This window comes from Ovis aries, chromosome X (assembly GCF_016772045.2).
Source record: "Ovis aries strain OAR_USU_Benz2616 breed Rambouillet chromosome X, ARS-UI_Ramb_v3.0, whole genome shotgun sequence".
Classification (NCBI taxonomy): domain Eukaryota; kingdom Metazoa; phylum Chordata; class Mammalia; order Artiodactyla; family Bovidae; genus Ovis; species Ovis aries.
In genome coordinates, this window is record NC_056080.1 from 3,429,414 (window position 1) to 3,450,307 (window position 20,894).

Below are 20,894 nucleotides of genomic sequence, written 5' to 3' on the forward strand. Positions count from 1 at the left end.
GCCGCGGCTCACCTGTTCACCACCCCCGGCACACCCGGGGAATCTCTCCGTTCCAGCTGGTTTGCACTGGGATTAGCTGCTCTTTGCAAGCGCTTTGTAGCCGCGGATGTGGTTTCTGTAGTGACGGGGCCGACTGCGGAGACCTATTGGCTGCTGCTTTGTAAATTTCATTCAGTTTCGTCCAATAGCAGAGGGCGAGCTGGGAGCCATCAGGACCTTTCGCTTCAATCTCTCTCTCTTTCTTGCAGCCCGGGTCTCTGTCTCTCCGTACAGAGCGCTATTCAGACCTCACGTTGCCCTTCGAGCTCCGCCTGCGTCCCCGTTTCTTCCTCCCCGTCAGACTATTTACGCCAGAAACACCGAATTTTCCTGCCAACGGCCGGGGTCGGTGGTCCTCGCATTCCTTTGGGGACGTGGGTTGGGGGTGGGGGACGGTGTGCAAATCTGGTTGGGATTCGACAGAACCCCAGGCGTCTGGACTTATACACATCCTCCTGAATCATAAGCACCGGTCAGGGTTCCCTGGAAAAATCTGGATGTCTAACAGGAACACTCAGAACCGATGCGGCTTCTCCACGGCTGAGGTAGGTGCCGTTTTAAGATATACGTCTCTGGGTTATTTTTCATTCAATGTCTTTTTAAAAAAAATTTTTTTAAACGATTGGACTCGTGTGTGCTTCCCAGAAAAAGGATGCTAATAAGCCTGATTGCTAACGTTTGCGCTTCACTTCATCCGACATTTTTTAAAATTATTTTTTTCCCCTAATTTTGAAATTTTCAATAGGACTTTCTTCTGTCGCTCCGTTTCTTAGGTGTGGGTGGGAGTGTGGACGCGCGTGTCGTCTGCCAGCTCCGTGCACATCTCCGACACAAACGTTATATTATTATTATTATTATTTTCTTTTGACTTAGAAAAATCGCGATATACCACCGTGGGGTTGGAAGCCTTTTGGCTGCAATCAGCTGTTTGAACGGCGCCGGGGCCGTGTTTGCTGTTTACAAAGTAGCGCTGTGTTATATACAAATAAACAGAGAAGAGTGTGGCCGAGAGAGAAAGGGGGAGAAAAAAAATATATATCTGCAGTACAGGGACAGGAAGACCGAAGCGCTAGCTCTCTGCAAAGCGGGACTGGCGAGGCAGCCTGGAGGACTTAATGGAAACTGTGAGCAACCATGGCCTTTTTTTTTTTTTTTTTTTGCCTCCCTCCTTCTTTAAGGAAAACTGTCAGCTGCTACCTCATGGGGTGCATTTTTTTGGGGGGGGGCGGTTAACCAGGGAGAGGAAAAAAAAAACCACACACAAAAAACAGGCTTGGCCGGGCTTGCATTAACCGATTTTCCTTTTTTTTTTTCTCCCTTCGTTCCTCTGCTGGCCTTGGGAGCAGGTGACGGGCTTGTGTGATGCGCTGAATAACGCACGTGACTGGTTAGGACCGGGCTGGGGTTTGCTGGGCAGCGACCCGGGGCGCGCTGGAGACCCCGGGGTGAAGACGGATTGATGGTTAGCTCCGCGCGGCTTCTGCCAAGCTGGGTGGGGGGGGGGGGGGGGAAGGGGGGCGGGCTACCTGCACCCCCCAATCTTCCTGTTCCCGTGCGTGTGGGCTGGGAGAAAAAGCCAGCGGCGCGAGGTGGAGGGTGCTGGGGGGAAGCGACTCGGGGGCGGCTGGTGGCGGGGGGGTTAGCGGGGTGGTGGGGGTCTGGCCTGGACCTGTTCGAGGGGCACGCGGCTCCCGCGCGCGGCACGGTCCCCAAGGCTGTCCGCTTGGCCCCAGGAACCACAAAAGTTGCTTTAGCAGCGGGCACCCTCGCGGGGCGCTCCAGGCCGGGGTCTCGGGTGGGGGGTGCGGACCGACCCCATCCGTGCCCCTTGGAGGACCCCGATTCTCTAGAGCAGAGCCCGCTCCCCTGCTCCCCCATCAGCACCACCACCGCCACCGCCGCCGGGCGCGCGGCGGGCCAGCCCTTTCGTCCCAGGTTGGGGCTGGGGGTCTGGGGAGTCAGTGGGATCTGAGGACCACCCTCACAGCCTGTGGCCCACAGAAGCGCCCCCCACCCCGACCTAAAAGCCGGCGGCTCTCCTCCCGCCCTCCCCTCCCCACGCTTTCAATCCGATTTCGTCCTGACCACCTCCCGTTCCCCCCCCCGCCCCGAACCCCCCCCCCCCCCCCGAACTCCACCCCACAAGGCATTCCCGCGCGCCTCGGCCTGGTTATGCCGCCGCCTCCAGCGGGCGGAACTGGTGGCCGAGATCCGCCGCCTGGGGAGGGGGAGTTGGAGATGGGGCGGCGGGGAAGGGGGTACCCGGAGGTGGGTGAGGGGTTGGGAGAGCCGGGCAAAAGCCAGCCCCCTCCCCCAGGCGGCGGCGGCGGCGGGCTGCCCCCTGGGCCTGAGTGGCGGGACCTGCGGGCGCGCGGGGTGGGGACCGGGTCTGGGGAGGTGTTGATGGTGGTGGTGGGGGGTGTGTGTGTGCGCCGCTCGGCTGCAGACGGTGCGTCTCGAGCTGGAGGAAGGAGGAGAGGCTGAGGTTCCCCGGCTGCAATCCACCCCCCGCCCCCAGCCCCCAGGCACGACAGTTGCCTGCCCCCCTCCGGCCCCCAGGACGCCCGCCGCCTTCTCCCGGCGCGCACCCATCTTTCTGGCTCCCAGACGCGCCCCTCTCTCTTCACCCCCTCCCCGACCTGGACCCCCCCGGCTCTTTTCCTCCCGCCGAGAACCCAGGAGGCTGGCTTTCTCCCTTCCGATCCTCCCGGGCGGCCTTCCCGGGTTGCGGGGGTGGGAGGGGGGTTGCACCTCCAGATTCGGACGCGGGTACCCCGCGCAGCCCTGGGCCCGGGCGCACCATTCCGGCGCCTCTCTCTCTCTCTCACACACACACACACATCACCCGATCTTCCCCCATCGGCGGGGTCCCGGGGTCCCCCCCCACCCCGACCATCCCCCTCCCACTGGGGCCCCGGCTGGGGGACCACCCTGGGAACGGACGTCCGGCCGGGAGGACGAGGGGCGCTCGGACGACGTCCTCTGCGTCTCTCCAGCCTCCCCTTTTCTCGGCGGGTTTTGATTTTTTTTTTTTTTTTGGCTGCGGGTTTCCTCGGCTTCGGACTCATTCCTCGGAACCGACCAGCAGGTGTGGGCCTCTTTAAAAAAAAAAAAAATTTTTTTTTTTTTACTTTATTTCTGGAGCCACCAGGTTGCTATTTCGGGGCTGGCGTGGGGGGAGGGGGCAGCAGGCAGCGTCTCGGGGGTCCGGGGTGGAGGTGGACCCCCCCAACCCCATAACCTGGAGCTGAGGCTGGCATGTCGCGCGCGCGCGCCGGGTGCGCGCGTAATGTGTGAAACCCGGAGCGCGGGCGGGTCCCGGGGCGAGCCCGTCTTTCAGGTGGACCCAACTTAAGAAATTTGGGGTGAGGGGTGTCGGGGGCGGGGGGCAGGGGGGAGTAGCGAAGTAAGCAGGTGCTGTCCTTGCTAGCAGGATCCGCAAGGTGGTAGTATGGATTCTTCCTTTCATTTTGATTTGCCTTCTTTTTCTTTTTTCTTTCCTTCCATTTGGTCAGTGGGGTGAAATAGCTTTCTGTGATATCCTGTAGTTTTGGGAAGGCTCCACTGGCCGACCGGGTTTCCACCTTCTGAGCGCGTTCCATTTTCCCCGTGTCCCGGTGCGAGGTGGTGCCGACCTAGCTTCTTTTCTGAGTCAAGCTTGTCCCCTGATTTGAGGAACAGGACGCAGAAGGAGGTGGGGTGGGGAAGGAAGGAAAACGAAGAAAAAAGTTTGGGGAGACTTAGTGATCCTCACGGGGCCGAATTTCGAGTCCGTGGAGGTCTCTGCAGGCCAGACCAGAAGCGCAGGCGTCAGGCACCGTCTGGTGGGCACCTCCTTCGGCTAGAAATGAAACGACCGGGGTGTCGAGACCTGACTTCCCGGCGGAACAAAGCAACCTCAGCTGCTTGGGAGAGCGGCGTGATTTGAATGGAGATGCTTTCGCGTTTTTCCTCGGGGCTGGCGGAGCCAGGGGAAATGGTTTTGATGGCCCCGAAATCTGCATGTGTGTTGGGGCACATTGGGGGGTGCGGTAGGGACAGGTTGCGGGCCTCCCATCCGCGTTGGGAAGAGGTTACTAGCGATCTCGAAAATATTCAGGGCTGGTGCCCGTGTTTGAATGCGGCACAAGGTGTGTGTGTGGGAAGCCGGGCGTTTATGGCACACGGTTGCACTCATCCTTTATATCCAGCTTTTTAAAAAAATACTGAATTTTAGAAACGTGCCCCGATGTTAAAAACAGAAGCATCTCACAGAGGCCTCTACAAATAATTATTTTTCCAAGATGAGAACCTCAGTATTCTATTACTCAAAGAAATGTAACTGATAGTTTTTAAAGAGTATTTTCCTTGACATGGAAGGAAAAAAAAAAAATGAGGGCCAGGATGTAGCAAGTGGAAAATTACTTCATCAGTTTTAAATTACTGGATTAAAATGACACATTAAATTTTTTGGAAACCAGTATGATTTTGAGCGAGGAGTTAATGATCATTGCATTTTCATAATAACAGCCGTGCTTTGATGCTGTTTGCAAGGCGCTTTGACATGTTTTTCTTTGGTGGAAGAATTGTTAACGTTCCTTTGTAATTTTTTTCCCCTAAATAAAAGAATGCTGAGTGTACATTTAGCCCTAAATCCAGCTATCCAGGGAATTTTTTATCCCAGTCTTAAGAATAGATAACGTGCTTGATAAATGAGGAATTGTTCTGTAAGAAGCACAGAGCAGGTATGATCCTATGAAATTCACAAGTGAATACATGTGCAGAATTGTCAAGTTATTTTTTGGCCTGGCATGTAGACCAACAGCAAGTTGGTGTTTTTCTTTTATTTTTGAACTTGGCCTTTTCATTTTTTTTTTTCTTTGCAGTAATTTGTGGAAAGCTTCTGGTTTCCATACAAAGACAAGAGTGTTTCCTGTCTATAGACATTTTGTGGCTTTTCAGAATGCACAGGCAACTCTGTAAGAACTCTTTAGAACACTGGGCTTTGATGCCTGGACCACAAAACAAAAACGCAGAGATGGTTCTCACAAAAGTGAGTATTCAAGTGCATGGAATCTGGCAGGGGGCTCACCGTTCTTCCGTTTTAATTGGTACTCCAGATTCTCAACCTTTGTTACAGCCTGAGTATTGTCGATGGTGCAACCTGTTGACAGAATTTATGTGATTCAAATGAAGCGACCCTGTGAAAATATTTAAAGTCCTTTAAATGACCTCACTCTGAAGACAGGCTTCTCTGATGAAAACAGATTTAAATCCCAAACTTGATGACAGTTGATTTTTTTTTTTTTTTTGGTATGTGAAAGTCAAGGGCAAGGACCAGATTTTTAATATATCAACGATGACTGTATTCTTTCTGAATATTCTCCATCCTTCACAGCATGCCTTTATTTTCAAATGAGAGAAATATGTTCAGCTTTAAATCAGTTGCTCAATTAAAAAAAAAAGAATTCTGGGTGCCGTATTTTTTTTTTTTCAGAAGTAACACTTCATCATCTGCTTAAGGACTTTAAAAAATTTCTGAGACAGATTATGCCTTCTAACATAGCAACAGCTGATTTCTTCAGCGTGTCAGCTACCAGTTTCAAATAAAATATTCCGCTTGTGTGCAGAGAAGGGGAGACAGTGAGGCTCTCAAAACTGAGCCCCCGTGGTTGTAGGCAATTAGGTCATCTGTTGTGGCCTGTAAACCATTCAAGGGCCATTCATGGCACGAATATTTTCCAGTTTTGTCATTTTTTTTCCCTCTCTAAACAACCTACATTTGGCCTTTCAAAGCCTCTTCTGTTCTTTGTTCAGTGGATGGCAGGATGGGAAATCCTTCCTCGCATTCTCTTGGAGAGGGGCAGATTAGCGCAAATGAATAAAGGAGAGGGGTGGGGGAAAGTGGTGGTGGTTGTTGTTCATTTGCTAAGTCGTGCCCGACTCTTTGCGACCCCCTGGACCGCAGCACAGCAGGCTTCCCTGTCCTCCACTGTCTCCCCAAGTTTGTTCAAACCCACGTCCATCGAGTCAGTGAGACCACCCAACCATCTCATCCTCTGTTACCCCCTTCTCCTCCTGCCTTCAATCTTTCCCAGCATCAGGGTCTTTTCCAATAAGTCAGTTCTTTGCATCAGGTGGCCAAAGGATTGGAGTTCCAGCATCAGTCCTTCTAATGAGCATTCAGAGTTGATGTCCTTTAAGATTGACCTGTTTGATCTCCTTGCAGTACAAGGGACTCTCAAGAGTCTTCTCCAACACCACAGCTCAAAAGCATCACATCTTTTCACTCAGCCTTCCTTATGGTCCAGCTCTCACATCCACATGTGTCTACTGGAAAAACCATAGCTTTGATTATATGGACCTTTGTTGGACAAGTGACGTCTCTGCCTTTTAATGTGGCGTCTAGGTTTGTCATAGATTTCCTTCCAAGGAACAAGCATCTTTTAATTTCGTGGTTGCAGTCACCATCCACAGTGATTTTTGAGCCCAAGGAAAGAAGTTGGCAATTTTTAGGCTGCGAACAAATATCTAGGTTGTGAGAAGGATTTATGTCTGCGGTGGGCATATGACACAGAAATGAAATAAAAGGCTCGTAAAATTGGTGCCTGAGTGGGGAATATATCCAGGCCACTTGGGGCTCCGGTTTCAAACTTAAGACATTCACTGGTGAGAGCAACTGCTCTCCGTGTGCAGGACTCTGGAGCGCCCTCTGCCTGTGGAAATGGGCCAGTCAGTTTCCAGAAGGTGTCTCTAAATCAGTCCTGAACGTTCATTGGAAGGACTGCTGCTGAATCTGAAACTCCAATACTCTGGCCACCTGATGCGAAGAAGTGACTCATTGGAAAAGACCCTGATGCTGGGAGAGATTGAAGGCAGGAGGAGAAGGGGACAACAGAAGATGAGATGGTTGGATGGAATCACCGACTGGATGGATGGATGTGAGTTTGAGTTAACTCTGGGAGTTGGTGATGGACAGGGAGGCCCGGCGTGCTGCAGTCCATGGGGTCGCAAAGAGTTGAACATGGCTGAGCAGCTAAACTGACCTGAATTTGGTCCAGCCTTCCCCTCCCTGCTCCCCAGAAGGGATAGAACAGAAACCAAACCTTAGCAAACATAAAATAAACAGTTAAGATGAGGTATTATTAAATTTATTCCAGGAAAGAATAAGTGTCTTAGGAAAGGCTTGAGAAAGAGAAAACCCTGTCGGGCCTCATTGGAAGACATCTCAAAGAGGCAAGTCTTGATTTCAGGATGGGTTGCATCTGACTCTTTGTGACCCCCTGGCCTGTAGCCCTCCAGGCTCCTCTGTCCATGGCATTCTCCAGGCCAGAATACTGGAGTGGGTTACCATTTCCTTCTCCAGGGAATCTTCCTGACCCAGGGATTGAACTCAGATCTCCTGCACTGTAGGCTGATACTTTACTGTCTGAGCCACCAGGGAAGCCCTCATTTCAGAATGGTATTCAGGAAATAGCAAGGTGCTTTTACAGGTCTTCAGAAATGAGGGCGAGAAACCCAGAGCTCTGGTTGTTTTCTTTAAAATGTGCATTGAGTATAATGGTTTCCCATTAACAGATGACTGTTTTGGCTGACAGTTGGAACTTGGTTTGACGTGTCAACATTGGTGAACATTTTGGTTTCCAGAAGCTGATATCCCATTGGGTGATGAAGTCATCATTTGATCTTGAGGCCACCACCCCAGGCACATCTTTTTAATCTTAGGAAACTTAGTAGCTCAGTTGTGTATGATGCTTTGTGACCCCCATGGACCGTATGTAGCCCGCCAGGCTCCTCTGTCCCTGGGATTTTCCAGGCAAGAATACTGGAGTGGGTTGCCATGCCCTTCTCCAGGGGATCTTCCCAACCCAGGGACTGAACCCAAGTCTTCTGCACTGGGGACAGATTCTTTACCGTCTGAGCCACCAGGGAAGACCTTTTCATCTTATGGCATTGTGGTAAGAACAGGGGAAAACAGATGTACCCTTTTAGCTTGGGTTTCAGTGTATCATACAGTCTTGTGGGGTGTAGCTACAACATTATACAGCAGGTCTAAAACATTGTCACCTTGCTTTGAAAGTGAAAGCGTTAGTTGCTCAGTCCTATCTGACTCTTTGTAACCTCATGGAGTATAGTCTGCCAGGCTCTTCTGTCCATGGGATTCTCCAGGCAAGAATACTTTACCTCAGCTTTATAAGCATGGATTTGCTAACCTGCCATTTCCCCCTGACCACCCCCATTCTAGTCTTTCATCCTGTGCACTTGGCTCTCTGTAGGTTCCTGTAAGCACTCATCCCCCATCCTGACTCATCTTCCTCTTTAAAAAAAAAATTAAAATATGGCTGATTTGTAGGGTTGGGTTTCCCTGGTGGCTCGGATGGTAAAGAATGTACCTGCAATGCAGGATTCCTAGGTTCAGTCCCTGGGTTGGGAAGATCCCCTGGAGAAGGAAATGGCAACCCACTCCAGTACTCTTGGCTGGAGAATCCCATGGACAGAGCAGCTTGGTGGGCTACAGTCCCTGGGGTCACAAAGAATCAGACACAACTGAAGAGACTTTAACTTTTCACTTTTCCTAGCTGGTTTACAAAGTTGCGTTTCAAGTGTGTGACTCACTTATACGTACATACATATATATATATATATATATTTTTTTTTTTCTTTTGCAGATGGTTATAAAATAATTGAGTATAGTTTCCTGCACTTTTCAGTAGCTCCTTGTTGTTTATCTATTTTATGCATAGTAATGTGTGTCTATGAGGCTTCCCTTGTGGGTCAGTTGGGAAAGAATCTGCCTACAATGGGGGAGACCTGGGTTCCATCCCTGGGTTGGGAAGACCCCCTGGAGAAGGGATAGGCCACCCACTCCAGTATTCTTGGGCTTCCCTGGTGGCTCAGCTGGTAAAGAATCTGCCTGCAATGGGGGAGACCTGGGTTTGATCCCTGGGTTTCGAAGATCCCCTGGAGAAGGGAAAGGCTGCCCACTCCAGGATTCTGGCCTGGAGAATTCCACGGACTGTATAGTCCATGGGGTCGCAAAGAGCTGGACACGACTGACTGACTTTCACTTTAGTGTGTATCTGTTAATCCGAAACTCCCAATTTACACCATCCCCTTTCCCCTTTGCAAACCTCTTTTATTTTTGTTTGGCAGATTATGGCTTTTATTTTATTTTTGCGGAGGTCGATGATGGGGGAAAGAAATTTTGTTCCGCCAAATGCAGTCCTTTAAAATGTGGAATTTCTCTTCCGATTTTTCTCACATTAAAAAGCAAACTTGTTTAAGCTTTGGAATCCTTTAAGAAAAAAAAAAAAATGAAGGTGACAGAAAGTGTGATTGGCAGTGATGAGAGGTGTGCCCTTGGAGCCCCTGATTATTTTTGCAAAGCTTGGGAAAGAGCTCCTTGCTTGTGTTCTTACAGCGGTGATGGGATTGGAACGTGGTGTCACTTTCCAGGTCTCGATTGTCAGTATCACCCGTGTTTGGTTCACAGTCACAGCGGGAGACGTAGATTGGGTTACCTTGACGGCCCGCCAGCTTTGAATGCTCAGCCCGCGGCGTCAAACTGTGGTCTCGGAAAACCACCAAGAGGGTTGGGAGGGTGGGGGCGGCTGGTGGTTATGGGGTGAGGAGCCCAGAACCCACTGAGGTTGGGTAGCTGCAGAGCTTTCAAGTTTTTTTCCTGCACGAGTATCCTCTGTGAATGCGCTCGATGGTGGGAAAGCAAAAGCTTGTTTTTAAAAGAATGTAGGTTGCTTTGCATAATTTTCCTAGTTTCTCACGGACAACACAGTGATTCGGTATGTTTACACATTATGCAACACAGTTCCCTGTGCTGATCGGTATATCTTTATCTCTTTTATAACAGCAGCTTATCCCTCTTTTTAAAAAAATTAAAAAAATTGAGGCATAGTTGATTTACCTGCTTACGAGTGGCTCAGATAGTAAAGAATCCGCCTGCAGTGCAGGAGACCCTGGTTCGATCCCTGGGCCAGGAAGAGCCCCCGGAGAAGGGAATGGCAACCCACTCTAGTATTCCTGCCTGGAGAATCCCATGCACAGAGGAGCCTCAGTCCATGGGGTTGCAGAAACCCAACTGAGCGACTCACACTTTCAGTTTCATGGTTGCTTTACAATGTTCTGTTAGTTTCAGGTACACAGCAAAGAGTATCTGTTTGTTTTCTGCGTCTGTGAGTCTGTTCTGCAGATAAGTTCATCTGTGCCCTTTTTTCCGTTCCACGTGTAAGTGATGTCAGGAGACTTGCCTTTCTCCTTCTCCCTAACCTCGCTTGGCATGATCACGTCTAGGCCCATCCACGTCGCTCCAGATGGCGTTGTTTCATTCTTTTTTTTTTTTTTTTTTTATGGCTGAGTCGTACTCCATTGTGTGTGTGTGTGTGTGTGTGTGTGTGTAGATTGCATCTTCTTTACCCTTTCAGCCATCGACGGACCCTTGCATTGTGTCCACATCTTGGCTACTGTAAATAGTGCTGCTGTGAATATTATGGTTGGAGGGGTGGTGCGTGTGTCTTTTTGAATGAAAAGCTTTTGTGTTTTCCTGAATATATGCCCAGGAGTGGGATTGCTGGGTCATATGGTGGTTCTCTTTTTAAGGTTTCTGAGAAGCCTCCATCCTGTTTGCTATCGGGGCTGTAGCAGTTCACATTCCGTCCAACAGTGGGGGAGAGCTCCCTTCTTCCCACGCCTGTTTACCGTTTGCAAGACGTTTTTGATGATGGCCACTCTGACCCTTTTGAGGTGATATCTCCCTGTGGCTTTGATTTGCATTTCTCTCAGTTACCGGCATCCAGTCACTGGTTCTGTACCTGTTAGCACTCATAGGAGGGTAGTGTGTTTGTCTTATTGCCCCTCCATCTTGCTGTATAGGTTTGTGGTAGCTTTTCTTCCCGGGAGGAGGTGTCTTTTATATACGTGTATCTCTGTATATACGTGTGTATATGTGTGTATCTCTGTGTTTTATTCAAGTGTAGTTTGTTTACAACGTTGCCTTAGCTTCAGGCGTACACCATAGTGAGCCAGCTATACGTATATGTGTATCTATTTATTTTATTGGAGTTTTGTTGATTTACAAGGCTGCATTAGCTTCAGGGGTATACCACAGTGATCCAGCTATACATATACATGTATCTATTTATTTTATTGGGGTTTTGTTGATTTACAATGTTGCATTAGCTTCAGCGATACACCACAGTGATCCAGCTATACATATACGTGTATCTGCTTATTTTATCGGTGTTTTGTTGATTTACAATGTTGCGTTCCTTTCAAGTGTACAGCGCAGTGATCCAGCTATACATATACCTGTATCTGTTTATTTTACCGGTGTTTTGTTGACTTACAGTAAGTGTACAGCGCAGTGGTCCATTTATGCATATGCAGATTCTGTTTCACGCGCTTTGCTGTTAGGATTTATTACAGGATGTTGAGACCTCAGTCGTGAGACTGAAAGAGTTTGCGAGTGTGCGTTGAGGGGCACACCTGTACTTTCTCTAATTTTCCCGGAAGCTTTCTCTTCCGATATGAGTGATGTTTTCCAGCTGGGTATCATTGTGCACACCAAGGGTGAGCCCCTCTGTGAGGTAGGAGTGAAATCAGACAGCCCCTTCATGTTCATTCATATTCCACCAGCTTGCATAACTGGGATGCAGAAACTGACTTTTTTTCCCCCCTGAGGATCAAACCAGACACTCTTTTTTTTTTTTTTTTTTTAATAAAAAGACAAATCTAAATAGCCCTTTTATCTGCCTGGTAGGAGATGCCAGCCTTTGTGTCTTTCTCGGTGTGCAAGGGCGCTGATGAGAGGCTGTTGCCATTCACTTCGCCTGGCATGGTCCAAGGAGCTTTCTATCAGCACAGCAGACAAAGCCGGGGTTCATGTTCCCTAAACCCTGAGAAGCTGCAAGTCCCCAGAGTGGGGCGACTCAGGAGAATCTCTTTGTGGCTTGGGGTCCCTGCCTTCCTGCCGTTCCCATGGATTCCGGTTCCACGTGGACCGCTTCCCTGCAGCGCACCTACCAAGAAGCGTGGGCAGTATCCCAGCCCCTGGGAAAGACGGGTCAGCGGTGAATTAACACAAGTGTGTGTGCGTGTGTGTATGTGTGTTGGTATCTTTTCAGATTCTTTTCCATGTAAGTTACTACAAAATGTTAAGGAGAGTTCTCCATGCTATACAGTAGGACCTTGTTGGTTTTCTATTTTATATATAGCCTGTGTTATGCATATGTAAAATTGAATTTGTATATAGTTCATACAACTGATGAGAAAAACTCATCAAAACATGCTTTATTTCAACATCTATTGGAAAACCTTTATATCCATAATGAATAATATTCATTCAGCTACCTAATGTCTTATAGAGAGAAGGAAATGACAGCCCACTTCAGTATTCGTGTCTGGAGTACACCCATGGACGTGAGCCTGGTGGGCTGCAGTTGCTGGGGTCACAAAAGGGCCAGGCATGACCTGAAAACTGGACAATGTATTATAGAAATATAGCTGTGTTATATAACGAAATGAAGCTTAGTGTATATAAGGAATCAATACAAATATATAAGATTGAGATAGATATAGATTATATAGAGAGATGGATGGATGGATGGATAGTTTGATGGATGTTTTCCAGAAGAAACTGTGTCGTCTGTGGCCAGTCCATTTCCAGGCTGGTCCCCAGAATCTCCATTTAATGGTCCCCAGAAACTTCCCACTTCCCACTCAAGTGAAGGTTGAGTGTTGCTATGGTAACAGGCTTATTACAGCCCTCACTGAAACATACCTAATTGATACTTAGTCGGCAACCTTATGTCAGTTGGGAACATATGTATCAAGTCAACCATGATAGGTTTCTTCTGCGCTTAGAATGCAAGACCCAGAATCTATGTCAGCCCGGACAGAAGTCTCAGGAAACCAGTGCTGGGCACCACGGACCCGGGGCGGTGGTGGTGGTCCCCTGTCTCTGCATCTGAGTAGCTCCTCTTGGCGAGGTGTCTTTTGGGGTCTTCTTCCGGGTGGGAAGTCAGTATGGTGGCTCAGGAATGGAGATCCTTTCAACAGTGGCAGGAAGAACAATTGGGCGATTAACAAGTTTGCATCTCTGTTTCTAGAAACTGGTTTCTGACTGCTATCCCTTCTTCTCTTCATCACTTTTATTGAGCACGTCCAAGGTGCAAGTCTGGAAGGAAACTCAGTCCTCGTATTGTAGAGGGGAATTAGGCATCAGTTCAGTTCAGTTGCCCAGTCGTGTACGACTCTTTGCGACCCCATGGACTGCAGCACGCCAGGCCTCCCTGTTCATCACCAACTCCCAGAGTTTACTCAAACTTGCATCCATTGAGTCGGCGATGCCATCCAACCAACTCATCCTCTGTCGTCCCCTTCTCCTCCTGCCTTCAATCTTTCCCAGCATCAGGGTCTTTTCCAGTGAGTCAGATCTTTGCATCAAGTGGCCAAAGGATTGGAGTTTCAGCTTCAGCATCATTCCTTCCAATGAATATTCAGGACTGATTTCCTTTAGGATGGGTTGGTTGGATCTCCTTGCAGTCCAGGGGGCTCTCAAGAGTCTTCTCCAACACTATGCTTCCTCAAAAAAGCTTGCCTATGTGTGTAAATGATCATGAGAAGGTTGTTAAGACATTTAATTCATGTGTATGTCACTGCTTCCCATTTCTCCTATGTACTGTGAATTTTCCTTTTTTTATTTCTTTTCTCCTTCCCTCTCCTCCTCGTCTTTCTTCTGCTTGACTGAGTAATGAGGACTCAGAGGTCCTTAAAGGATTAAAGGACCAATGAAGGTAATTAGATAGAGGATAATTCTTTCCATTAGTCAGGAAAGAAGAGCGAAATGAAATGGCTAAGAAGATTTTCCATGACAGTGTAATAGAATCCTTCACATGCCCTGTTTGTTTAGCCTCGTGAAGCTTTCAAAGTTGTCAAAACATACATTTGTGAAACGTTGATTTTTCATTTTAGTACATCATGTGAGTGAATACATATATGAAACAGATTATTTTGATTCAACAAAGAATTGAGGGCCCATAAAATACTGTTTTTTTAAAAAAAAAAAAAACAAAAAGTAGTGAATCTAGCTAATGAATGGCTATTTCATACAGTCACTATAAAAATTGATAGGCGACAGTTGTGTATTTCAGCAATTTTGTGGGCCTGAAAAATACCATGGATCCTCATGTAACAGAGTCTCAAAGATGATAAAATCTCAGATAGTTGTCTCAAACTCCACCACCTCTCACATATGTTTCAGCTGTTTAGGTCTTTGACAAGACCTCCCAAATCAGGGATTCCCTTTTCTTAGGTTTATTTTATTGGAATATAGTGGATCTGCAGTGTTGTGTTAATTTATGCTCTGCAGAAAATTGATTCAGTTTATATATATACAAATATATATTACATATATATATATATATATCTTTTCATGCTTTTCCATGATGGTTTATCACAGGCTATTTGGTATAGTTCCTTGTGCTCTATAAGGAGGACTTTTGTTTTCTATCCATATATACTAGTTTATCTCTGCTAATTGCAAACTCCCAGCCAATCCCTTCCCTGCCTTCTGTATGCTTAGTCGCTCAGTCATGTCTAACTGTTTGCGATCCCACGGACTGTAGCCCACCAGGCTCCTCGGTCCATGGGATTTTCCAGGCAAGAATACTGGAGTGCGTTGCCATGCCCTCCTCCAGGGGATCTTCCCCACCCAATGATGGAACCCAGGTCTCCTGCATTGCAGGTGGATTTTTTTTAATCTGAGCCACCAGGGAAGCCCCTACCCTCTCCCCATCGGCAACCACACATCTGTCATCTTTGTGAGTCTGTTTCATAGCTCAGTTCATTGGCATCTTATTTTAGCCTCCACATATAAGCGATACCCGGGCATGTTTGTCTGGCGTCCTTCACTTTGTATGGTCCTCTCTAGGTTCATCCGCGTGGCTGCAGATGGCATGATTTCATTCTTGTCTGTGGCCGAGGAGTATTCCATTGTATGGAAATATACATACTATATCCTTAAGGAGTCCTCTTTTAAGGAGACTCCCACATCCAATAATTCTGGAAAACCTCACTCGTCATACTTGGTTTTGAGTTTTACACTGAAAACAGGCACCCTGAGGATTTGAGAAAACCCACGCTGATGGGTTCAGGAGACGTCACCTAATTCGAGATTCTTTGTAACGAGTGTTCCCTAAATTGTGGAACCGGAGTAATATTGAAGGCTTCTATGATATTTTATTGACACAGAGCTAACAGGATCTAAGGTGACTTGGAAGTGTTTCAGTTGCCAGAGCAGCTTCTTTCCCCTTTCTTGCATCTGTTCAGCATTTATTGAGGGCTGAGACACAACTGAAGAAGACCGAGTTGTTCATCTTTCTTATATGATCCACGTGACGGGTCCACCAACAAAAACAGTGGGTGGAGGACGGGGGGCGGGGGGTTGGGCACCTAACAGGAGCCAGACTCAGGACTAAGAACAGAGAGGTTTTATCGCAGAATCTCCCTGCTGGTGAGTGCGTGCATGGGGCTGTGTGTGTGTGTGTGTGTGTGTGTGTGTGTGTGTGTGTCTAATTCCTCGTGTCCTACAGCCAACAATAAGGGAAATGGCAACTTTATTCAGTGTTCATCAATATCTTTCCAAGAGTTAAAGGCAATTATTAGGGCCGCATAGCTGAAATATTAGAAGATCAGTAATTGTATAGGAGAAGGCAATGGCACCCCATTCCAGTACTCTTGCCTGGAAAATCCCATGGACAGAGGAGCCTGGTGGGCTGCAGTCCGTGGGGTCGCTGAGAGTCGGACACGACTGAGCGACTTCTCTTTCACTTTTCACTCTCATGCATTGGAGAAGGACATGGCAACCCACTCCAGTGTTCTTGCCTGGAGAATCCCAGGGATGGGGGAGGCTGGTGGGCTGCTGTCTATGGGGTCGCACAGAGTTGGACACGACTGAAGTGACTTAGCAGCAGCAGTAATTCTGTGCTTTTCAGATACAGATGATATTGTTGTTCGGTCGCCCAGTCTTGTCTAATTCTCTGCAACCCCATAGACTGCAGCACCTCAGGCCTCCCTGTCCATCACCATCTCCCGGAGTTTACCCAGACTCGTGTCCATCAAATCGGTGATGCTATCCGACCATCTCATCCTCTGTCGCCCCCTTCTCCTCCCACCCTGTTAAATTTTATCTTCTTCAACAGCACAGACTGCTGAGGTTAATACGCAGAGAGATGATTTGCTAAAGAAGCAAGGAGTTAACCAGGGTCTTCCGGGAAAAACGGTCTGTCTGTCCTTGTGCGGGCTGAGGATGCTACCCGTGTCCCGGCCCTGAGCTAGTCATCTAGGTCTGTCTGCATTAATTTACTGTTTGCTCACCCACGGCTTCCCTGGCGGCTCAGCGGTAAAGAAACCACCCGCTCCTCTGTCCGTGGGATTCTCCAGGCCAGAATACTGGAGTGGGTTGCCATTCCCTTCTCCAGGGGATCTGCCTGACCCAGGGGTCGAACCTGGGTCTCCTGCACGGCAGGCAGATTCTTTTACTGTCTGAGCCACCAGGGAAGCCCCAGTTGTTTTAAAAACAGGAAGATGGAGGAGACACGTTAATATAATGGCTATCCTGGGAAAAATCCCATCTCAACCCACGTCTTCTGATAATTTCGGGTCATAGTGGAAATCAAACAGCGTCATATTATGGGAATGGACATGCAATTCACACGTTGCTTCACTTACAATTTGTGGGGAGGTTTTCCATTGATTCTGCTAAAGCAATTTCACAGATAAAGCGATGTCTCTGAGCGTGTGTGATGATTTTTATTGATGGAAAAGTCTCTCTGATGAACAACAGGATCAGCTATTAACAGTTATCAAAATTACATGAAAATGACACAAATAAGCCTGTGTTTTAATTTCACGAGTTTGGAGGAGGGGGGAGTATTGATTCTGGTCCCATCTAAATTAATAAGAAATTGCCTAATTCTCTGAATATATGTCTAAATTGTCAGGATACATGTTGGGCATTTGTAGAGACAACCGATTTCCTGTGCACTTCTTTTATGCACATTTTTTGGAAAATTGGAAAATAATTGCTTTATTATATTATGTTGGTTCCTGCTGTACAACAGCGTGAATCAGCCGTATGTATCCATATATTCCCTCCCTAGTGAACCTGCCTCCCACCCCATCTTGTTCACTTAGATACCTGCCTCCCACCCCATCTTGTTCACTTGTTCACTTGTTTCTGTGAGTGCTGAGTTGCTTCAGTCATGTCTGACTCTTTGTGACTCCATGGACTGCAGCCCGCCAGACTCCTCTGCCCATGGGATTCTCCGGGAAAAAAAATACTGGAGTGGGTTGCCATTTCCTCCTCCAGGGAATCTTCCCGAACCAGGGATCGAACCCACGTCCCTTGCAATCTCCTGCATTGGCAGGTGGATTCTTTACCACTGGGCCACCTGGGAGGCCCTGTGTTCACACAAAGAAAGAGAATAGTTGCTCTGTGTTGTGTAAAACCGTAACAGAATCAGCTGAAAGATACGAATGTGTTGATGAGATGGACAAAGTCTGACTGGTAACAGTTCTATTGCTAAGTCGTTCCAAGGTGTAAATTTACCTTTTCTCTCTTTGAAGGTCGCTGAAGGAAAAAGTCAAAGGGAAAGGAGCTTGAAATATCATATTTAACTGTCAACTGTATCTCCCGTCTTCCACTGTCTGCATGGTGTTGATTTAGAGAAATCACAGAACAGCCTCAAACCCTGTATGATCTGTGAAGACCTCAGACATCCCTGGAGTGTGGGGCTGAGCCCAGGGAGGGGGCTTTAGTCACAGCTCGGAGTCTTCCCCGGATTACCTGCTGTTGAAACAGCTATCTCTTCCCGAGCTGTCATCCTTGCTTCTTCTGGTTTCTCTTGATACGCATCAGTGGCATTTCTTCAGAGGGAATTAATTCCCCAGGTGGTCCTAAAGGGGTCCTCCCCAAGGCGAGGGACCAGGGTTGCCCTCTGGGTCCGGCTGCACCTCCGACTCTCATCGGAGATCAGAACGAAACGCAGCCGTCTTTCCTCTGTCCCCCTCCTCCTCCGGTCTGATTTCCTTCCAGACCTACTCAGTAGGAAAAACAAATCCTCTCTTCAAATTAAGAACGCTATTCAAGGGACTTGCCTGGTGGTTCAGTGGTGAAGCATCTGCCTTCCAAGGCAGGGGTGCAGGTTTGATCCCTGGTCGGGGGACTAGATCCCACATGCCATGAGGGAGTTGAGCCTGAGTGCCAGAGAGATGAGATGGTTGGATGGCATCACCGACTCGGTAGACATGAGTTTGAGCAAGCTCCGGGAGCTGGTGGTGGACAGGGAAGCCTGGCGTGCTGTAGTCCATGGGGTCGCAACGAGTCGGACACGACTGAGCTCCTGAACTGAACTGCCGCAGCTAAGATCCAATGTAGCCAAGTAAATAAATACTTAAATTAAAAAAAAAAAAAAAGCTGTTCAAATATGCCTTATCCTTTCTTGGCTGTTTCAGTTTTGGGCGTGGAGAGATGGCAGGTGTAATAATTCTACGAAAGTGTGCATTTGAGTCGACCTTTAATTCCAGGAATATAAAAATGAGCTTAGATCATGATTGAATCACCTATGTCAACTGTACAGGCACTTGGGATATTTGTGAGAAAATAAGATGGTACTTGAGAATCACGGGTTATGGGAACTTCTAAAAACTGAGTAACTATTTGTATTCACCCATTTACACAGAAGGAAACTTAAGTCATAGAGAAAGCCAGTGATTCACTGATCTCTGACCACACAGGGGGTCAGTCCTTTCAAACACTGTTCTTGAAGATTGAAAGTGAAAGCGTTAGGGCCTCAATCCTGTCCAATTCTGCGACGCCATGGACCATATCCTGCCAGGCTCCTCTGTCCATGGGATTCTCTAGGCAAGAATAATGGGATGGGTTACCATTCCCTTCTGCAGGGGATCTTCCTGACCCAGGGATCAAACGCACGTCTCCTGCATTGAAGGCAGATTATTTACCATCTGAGCTACCCGGGAGGTATCTCTATTTTTGGCCATTTTGTGAGAATCTTCAGAAGTCAGACACTTCATCAAACAGGTTACTAAGGGACTTCCCTGGTGGTCTAGTGATTAAGACTGTGCCCTTGCAATGCAGGAAGCTGTGGTTCAATCCCTGGTCAGGGAACTAAGATCCCATATGTCCCCACAAGCTGATTGGTGGGGCCAAAAAAATAAGATAAAGTAAAAACACATCAATTAAAAAAAACATAAAAAAGGAAGTACAGATTACTTAAAAAGAAGAAAAACAGGTTACTAAAACAAAGGATATAATTTCATTTTCAAAACCGACTTCGTTTTGTGTCACAGGGATTGAAAAAAGCAAATCTTTCTAATGAAAGGAACTAGGAGGGACGCAGGGGGGAAAGAAGTCTTCAGAATCGAAAGTAAAACGTGTTACTTGGACCTCCATTTAAAAAAATTATTTTATTATTATTATTATTTTTACTGTACAATATTGTATTGGTTTTGCCATACATCAACATGAATCCGCTAACAAATTTTTTTCTGAATTGCAATGAAAGCAGCTTACCTGCCTCTGATCTCCCTTTTCTCTTGATTCTTAATTATTCTCTGTAAGAATCCAACGCCTCTCTCTCTCTTTTTTTGAAACGTTAATTAATTGCACTTGTTTATTACACCTTGCCGTGTTTCACACATTGCTAGGAGGAGATGAAACGATTTTAGGAATGCTGTCTCTTTTCTTCCTATAAGCCTTGCAGTGTAATTTTATCCCAGATAGAAACTTTGTGTTTCTTAACAAAAAAAAAAATTCATTCATTTCTCTGGCCATGACAAGTCTTAGTTGTGAGATTCGAGTTGTGGCATGTGGGGTTTAGTACCATCGCTGAGGATTGAACCTGGGCCTCCTGCTTTGGGAGCATGACGACTTAGCCACCGGACCACCAGGAATGTCCCTGGACATTCTTTCAGTTCAGTTCAGTCGCTCAGTCGTGTCTGACTCTTTGCGACCTCATGAATCGCAGCACGCCAGGCCTCCCTGTCCATCACCAACTTTAGGAGTTCACTCAGACTCGTGTCTATCGAGTCGGTGATGCCATCCAGCCATCTCATCCTCTGTCGTCCCCTTCTCCTCCTGCCCCCAATCCCTCCCAGCATCAGAGTCTTTTCCAATGAGTCAACTCTTCGCATGAGGTGGCCAAAGTACTGCAGTTTCAGCTTCAGCATCATTCCTTCCAAAGAACACCCAGGGCTGATCTCCTTTAGAATGGACTGGTTGGATCTCCTTGCAGTCTAAGGGACTCTCAGGAGTCTTCTCCAACACCACAGTTCAAAAGCATCAATTCTTCGGTGCTCAGCCTTCTTCACAGTCCAACTCTCACATCCATACATGACCACTGGAAAAAGCATAGCCTTGACTAGACGGACCTTAGTCGGCAAAGTAATGTCTCTGCTTTTGAATATACTATCTAGGTTGGTCATAACTTTTCTTCCAAGGAGTAAGTGTCTTTGAATTTCATGGCTGCAGTCACCATCTGCAGTGATTTTGGAGCCCCCTCAAAATAAAGTCTGACACTGTTTCCACTGTTTCCCATCTATTTCCCGTGAAGTGATGGGACCAGATGCCGTGATCTTTGTTTTCTTTATGAAGGCATAATGCTCTTGCTCACTCACTAGACTGCAGTCTAGAATAAGCATCACTTTTACATGCAGTGGGAACCCAAAGCATTTTTGTCACCGAATTCATGTAAACGGTGTGGAACCATACCTGCATTATTCCAAGGTATGCACCCACTGTTTTCATCTTTAAAAAATAAACTAGGGACTCCTTGGTGGCCCAG

General features: G+C 47.5%; 1 protein-coding gene across 3 annotated transcripts in view; it reads left to right on the forward strand.

Annotated features, from left to right (window-relative positions):
- The first annotated feature begins 244 nt into the window (after positions 1–244).
- The window catches only part of LOC101117049 (neuroligin 4 X-linked), a 400,179-nt gene continuing 379,529 nt past the window's right edge, over positions 245–20,894 (forward strand). For 2 of the 3 annotated variants that reach the window (XM_060407561.1, XM_060407560.1), the window contains exon 1: positions 245–584. The gene's annotated coding sequence lies outside the window, so the exon portion shown is untranslated. Of the gene's footprint in view, positions 585–1,429; positions 3,128–20,894 lie in introns of those variants that run through there. The other variant, XM_060407562.1, reaches the window with a different exon arrangement.